Here is a 6,597-nt window from a genome sequence, read left to right on the forward strand (position 1 = left end):
AAGGGGAACAATTCCCTCCCCAGGGAACAGGCACAATCGGAGCAAATTCGATTGATGTATCCACTGAGATCCTTAGTGTATAGGCCATACCAACATCTGGGTCCATGGCCTTGCATAATTCGACAACAATGCCTATTATGTCAGGCGTAGCAGACACTCCTGCAATTTCAACCCCTAGGCCACCAGGATTCGAGAACTTTATGCCTTTGAGAGAATACACAGATGGAATGCCATCTACCGCCATGGCGGGACTTCAAAATAATTCTTCCATATATACTCAACCACATAATACGGTTATTTCACCAATTCAAAATTTTGGCTCTGGCATGAACCATGTAGGTCGAAATACCCAATCACAGGGAGTCACCACCCTATTACCTACCCTTAAAATGAATAACCAGGCAGCCTTTAGACAACAAATGGATGCCAGTAACCATGATATGGTAGGAGTTCTGGCCAGAGAAATGAATACCATTTTTTCTCCCCTGATACAAAATGTGAATAGGACTAACACTGACAACGCCCAAACATACCAATAACTGTCGGCGCAGATGGGACGCATAACAGATTTCCTAGGCGCCCCATAGTCTTCTGTTCGACGCAGGCCAAACCAGGTTATAATCTAGGGAGAAGAACCAACTATAGATCAGGTTCGACCACCAAGGCAAGCGCCTGACGAAAGGGTCATGGGGGCAAGATTGGAACAACAGCCAATTCGACGAGAAGTCCCTGAAGAACAACCTAGGAGAGTGATAATGGTTAATAGAGACCAGGATGCAGACGAAGTAATTCATAGGGTCAGACGGAAAAACATTATGGAAAATGATTTAACTAGTATGATAGAGGGAATCATGGCCCAGAATGGTCTGAATACAGGACTTCGATGGCCAAATTATTCCTCTCCTTTATCAAAATATGTCCTACAAACAGAGTTACTAAGGGGTTGTAAAATCCCTAAGTTCACCAAATTCTCAGGGGACACTAGTGAATCCACTATAGAACACATAGCCAGATAGATACATGACTGAGGCAGGGGATTTGGCGAACAGTGAGAACCTAAGAATGAAATATTTCCCCAGTTCTTTAACAAAGAACACCTTCACGTGGTTTACAACTTTGCCACCAAATTCCATAGATGCTTGGCCTCAGTTGGAAAGATTGTTTCATGAAAAATTCTACATGGGCCTAACTAAGATAAGTCTTAAGGAATTAGCCAGTATCAAAAGAAAATTCACTGAACCTATAAATGATTATTCGAATAGGTTCCGTTTGTTGAAATCTAGATGCTTTACAATAGTGCCTGAACACGAGTTGGTCGAAATGGCCACTGGAGGTTTAGACTATTCCATAAGGAAAAGTTAGATACCCAGCATCTAAGAGATATGGCCCAATTAGCAGACAGAGTTCGACAGGTCGAACTTTTAAAATCTGAAAAGGCCAGAGAGAATAAGAGTTATAAGAAAGAGAGAGTTGCTTATGTCGAATTCGAAGACGGGGAGTCTGAAATCTCTGATGACCCTTATAGTCTTGAGGAATTCGAAGTAGATTTGGCTGAATTAAAAGAAGCACCACCTTATGCCTGCAAATTACTTACACCTTCGAATGGCAGGAACCCTGTCGAAACTGAAAAGAGTGATAGATTTCCAAAAAAGACTTACACATTTGATGTTACCAAATATGACGAGATCTTCGATTTATTAGTAAAAGATGGCCAAATGATAGTGCCTCCTAATACCAAAATTCCTCCGTTGGAACAACGAAAGAAAAGAGGCTTTTGTAAATATCACAATTTTTTAGGCCATAAAACCTCACAATGCTTTCTTTTCAGGGATCTTATTCAGAATGCAATTAGGGATGACCGCCTCAAGTTCGCTGACAAGGGAAAAAACCAGATGAAGGTTGACGTTGATCCCCTCAACATTGCTGATACAAATTATGCTGAACCAGTCGAAATCAACATGATTGACGTAGGGGAGGTGGAGGCTGTAAAGGCAACATGAACTGAAGGCCATGCGTTAGATGGAAAGCAGGCTACTGATGGCCTAAATCACGATGTTCCCTTTGGAATCTCTGTCAAAGGCAAACAGGGTGCTAACATCGAACCAAGGGCCACCGAAGGTCTTAAGGGGAAAGCAACTGAGGCTACTGAGGGCCTAAGGAAGAAATTCGAGGAAATTTCAATCACTGATGGCGCCAGTCTAGGTGTCAACATGGTGGATCTGAAACAATCCCCCCCCCCCCCCCCCCCCCCCCAAAAAAAAATGGAGGAAGTGGAGAAATGTCTGAAGATGGAGCAAGAGGGGATGAAATTTGGCTATCCCAAAGCCAACGAAAGCCTACGGGAATACCTTTGGAGATGTCACAAAATAAATTCTGACATGTTGTTGTGCCCAAGGTGCAGCATCAGGATATGTCGAATGGTGGCTGAGGATTATGAAAGATGGCAACGAACAAAGACTGAGAGAAACTGGAGGAAGGAGAGCTAATTACAGAAGGTGTATCCCACGCCAGGAGAAAGCCTTCTTGGTTTTATTGTGCGTTGCTACAAGTATGAAACAGAATGCTTGATGTGTCCCAGGTGTGGGGCAGTGTACAACGGAGAATTAGCTGAAGCGTTCGAAAGAATCCCATCTAACCAAGGTTGGGACGGACATGGAGGTAACCCAAATATGTATATCTTCGACAAGAGGGGAGCACCTAGGAGGCCAGACAACCCTCACCCAAGGGTGAAAAGAGTTATGTTTAAACTGCCAGAAGAAGTCCCTGAGGACAAATGGACTCAGGCGGGGTCGAAGAAAGGAAAGTGGAGAAGTTTTGAGGATGGAGGAAGAACCTCTTGGGCTTATAAAAAACAGTTCCAGGCATCCAAGAGAGAGGTTATCAGGCTAGAGAACTACAAAGGAAAGAATCCTATGTCAAGATCCTAGTGGAGAAGACATTAGAGGTTGAGGAAGGCTGAAAGAGAGATGAATCCAAAAGAGATTGGAGAATCCAGCAGCGTCAAGGTTCCCCCAAATGTCACGAATTCGACCAAACCACCTGTAGGAAGGAAGTTGTTTCCAGATGTAAACAAAAGTCAGAAAGTTCAGAAGGAACAAGTAAGAGAGGAGGAAATGCTCACTGACGACTTCGAGTCTGACGGAATGTCTTCTGTTAATATGAATTGCAATGTAGTCTCAGTCCTGCCGTACGAATATAACCAGGAGACATAGGTTGAAGATAATGAGGAAGCGGATGCTGCGGAGATGGCAAAGCATAAGCCAATGTGTTACTACGTTCTCACTAGCGGCGCTGTCGAAGAGCAGAACGCTCTTTTTGAAAGGCCTCACCAAGGGATGCAGAGTCACCTCAAACCCCTATACATTAGGGCCAAAGTTGGACATGTGGGGGTGAATAAAGTTTTGGTGGACGGAGGAGCAACAATCAATTTGATGCCCCAATTCATGTTAAAGAAGATAGGTATGTTCGACACTGATGTCAAACCTCACAATATGGTATTGTCAAATTATGAGGGTAAGATAGGACAAACTCTAGGTGTCATACAAGTGGATCTGACTGTTGGATCAATCACAAGACCAACAATGTTCATGGTAATACCCGCGAAGGCAAATTACAACTTACTACTAGGAAGAGAATGAATACATGGAATAGGGGCAGTTCCTTCGACCATGCATAAGAGGATATCCATCTGGAGAGAAGATGGTGTGGTAGAAAATGTTGAAGCTGACCAAAGTTACTTCATGGCAGAAGTAAACCATGTAGACAAGAAGAACTTCGACAGGAACTTGGCTCACATAGGACCATGCCACCCAGCTGAAGAAGGCTACGCCCCAAATAAAAATGCCTTGTACTTCTTGACTCTTCATCCCAATGGCTTTCAGTGGGATAAGGAAATTATGGGAGACCCAGAAGAAGGGGAATCATCTACGGCCAATAGGCTGGGATGAAGACCTGTATTATGACTGAGTCTTCTCTTTTCGAAAAGATTTCGGCCTACATGGCTGAGAACAAAAGACAAGCGGCTCTCGAAGCCGAGATAACAAACATGGCTGACAAAACCACATATGGTGAAATCTATAATACAGGACCTGGAGAGTACTCTAAACCAAAACCCCCTGATGAACAGGTACCTATGGAACTAACAGAACAGAGGCTAGATGTCATCTATGACGAAGAGCCTATGGGATTCGAAAAAGATCCAGTGACGGCAAGTGCGAAGATGTTAGCGCAAGACCTTCTTGAAGAAATTGATCTCGGAAATGGGAGTACAAAAAGGATCACTTACATCAGCACTATACTGGACCCCAAGTTGAAAGTAAGAGTAATTGAATTTCTAAGAGAAAACAAAGATTGCTTTGCTTGGGACTACGACGAGATGCCTGGTTTGAAGAGGGACTTGGTCGAATTAAAGCTTCCTATCAAGGATGGCAAGAAGCCCATCAAGTAGACTCCAAGGAGATTCGCCTCAGAGATCCTCTCAAAGATAAAAAAAGAGGTCGAAAGACTTCTTCGATGCAATTTCATTTGGACCACAAGGTATGTCGATTGGATTGCAAATATAGTTCCTGTTATCAAGAAAAATGGCTCTTTGCGAGTGTGTATAGATTTTCGTGATCTAAATACAGCAACTCCTAAAGATGAGTATCCAATGCCTGTGGCAGAGATGCTGGTTGACTCAGCTGCAGGCTATGAATATCTCAGCATGCTTGATGGATATTCTGGTTATAACCAGATTTTCATTACAGAAGAGGATGTTTCTAAAATAGCCTTTCGATGTCCATGGGCAATAGGCACTTATGAGTGGATAGTTATGCCCTTTGGCCTAAAAAACGCTGGGGCAACATACCAGCGAGCAATGAATTCTATATTCCATGATTATATAGAGACATTTATGCAAGTGTACATAGACGATATTGTGATAAAATCTACGTCAGATGAAGATCATCTAACCCATCTCAGCCAATCATTCGAAAGAGTGAGAAAACATGGCTTAAAAATGAATCCTCTTAAGTGTGCATTCTTTATGCAGGCTGGAGATTTTCTAGGCTTTGTGGTCCATAAAAAGGGGATAGAAATCAATCAGAATAAGACGAAGGCTATTATGGAGACCAAAGCACCATCAACCAAGAAAGAATTGCAATCATTATTAGGAAAGATAAACTTCCTAAGAAGATTCATCTCAAACTTAAGTGGTCGAACTCAAGCCTTCTCTCCCCTCCTACGCCTAAAACAAGGGAAGTTTGAATGGAATGACGAACATCAAAAGGCATTCGACAAGATCCAACATTATCTGACGAATCCTCATATCTTGTCACCACCATGTGGAAAGAAGCCTATGGGACTGTATATATCAGCTTCCGACACTACCATAGGTAGCATGTTGGCACAAGAGAATGAAGATGGCGTCGAAAAAGCCATTTATTATCTTAGTAGGGTTTTAAATGATGCAGAAACTAGATACACTTCAATAGAAAAGTTGTGTCTTTGTTTGTATTTCTCTTGTACTAAACTAAAGTATTATATAAAACCTATTGATTTATACGTTTCTTCACATTTTGATGTCATCAAGTATATGTTATCTAAGCCAATAATGCACAATCGAATTGGAAAATGGGCTTTAGCACTCACTGAATACTCTTTAACCTTTATGTCCTTAAGGGCAATGAAGGGACAAATAGTATCAGACTTTATTATAGACCATGCAGTGGTCGAAAATCCTCAACTTCAAGTTAAGTTGAAACCTTGGAGATTATTCTTCGACGGTTACACTCATAAGGATGGAAGTGGGGTTGGGATCATGTTAATTTCTCCTGACGGAATTCCAACAAAACTCAAATATAGAATTGAAGGTCCCCCTTGTTCTAACAACGAAGCAGAATATGAAGCCCTTATTGCGGGGCTTGAGGCTTTGTTGGAATTGGGGGCAACTAGGGTCGAAATTAAAGGAGACTCAGAATTAGTAATCAAGCAACTGATGAAGGAGTATAAATGTATAAAAGAAAATTTGATTATGTACTTCGTCATTGCAAATAGGTTACTCAAAAATTCGAATACATCGACATTAAACATGTCCCTAGAATAAAAAACCAAGAAGCTAATGACTTAGCACAAATAGCTTCAGGGTATAGAATTTCAAAAGGGAAGCTAGAAGAACCTGTCGAAGTAAGAGGAAAGGCAATGGCTGCCAGATTGTCTCCGACAGATTTGGAAAGCACTCAGTTAGGATATGCTAACAAAGAGGAGTTTGAAGTACTGGCCATTGATACCTTAATAGATACAGATTAGAGGAATGCAATTATTAATTATCTCAAGGACCCTTCGACAGATACAAAAAGAAAAACCAAGTATAGGGCTTTATCTTATGTGTTGATGGGGAATGAATTATTCAAGAAAACCCCTGAAGGGATCTTGTTGAAATGTTTAGGAGAAAACGAAGCTTACTTGGCATTATCCAGTGTACATAGTGGAGCTTGTGGAGCACACTAGGCAGGCCATAAGATGAAATGGTTGCTTTTCAGATATGGAATGTATTGGCCCACCATGTTAAAAGATTGTATAGATTTTGCTAAGGGTTGCCAAGAATGTCAAATACATGCA

The 6,597-nt window shown here is 41.7% G+C and overlaps 1 pseudogene; it reads left to right on the top strand.

Moving 5' to 3' along the window:
- Positions 1-686: 686 nt before the first annotated feature.
- Positions 687-2,000, top strand: LOC127136423 (uncharacterized; annotated as a pseudogene).
- Positions 2,001-6,597: the final 4,597 nt, after the last annotated feature.

Source organism: Lathyrus oleraceus, chromosome 4 (assembly GCF_024323335.1).
Source record: "Lathyrus oleraceus cultivar Zhongwan6 chromosome 4, CAAS_Psat_ZW6_1.0, whole genome shotgun sequence".
NCBI lineage: Eukaryota > Viridiplantae > Streptophyta > Magnoliopsida > Fabales > Fabaceae > Lathyrus > Lathyrus oleraceus.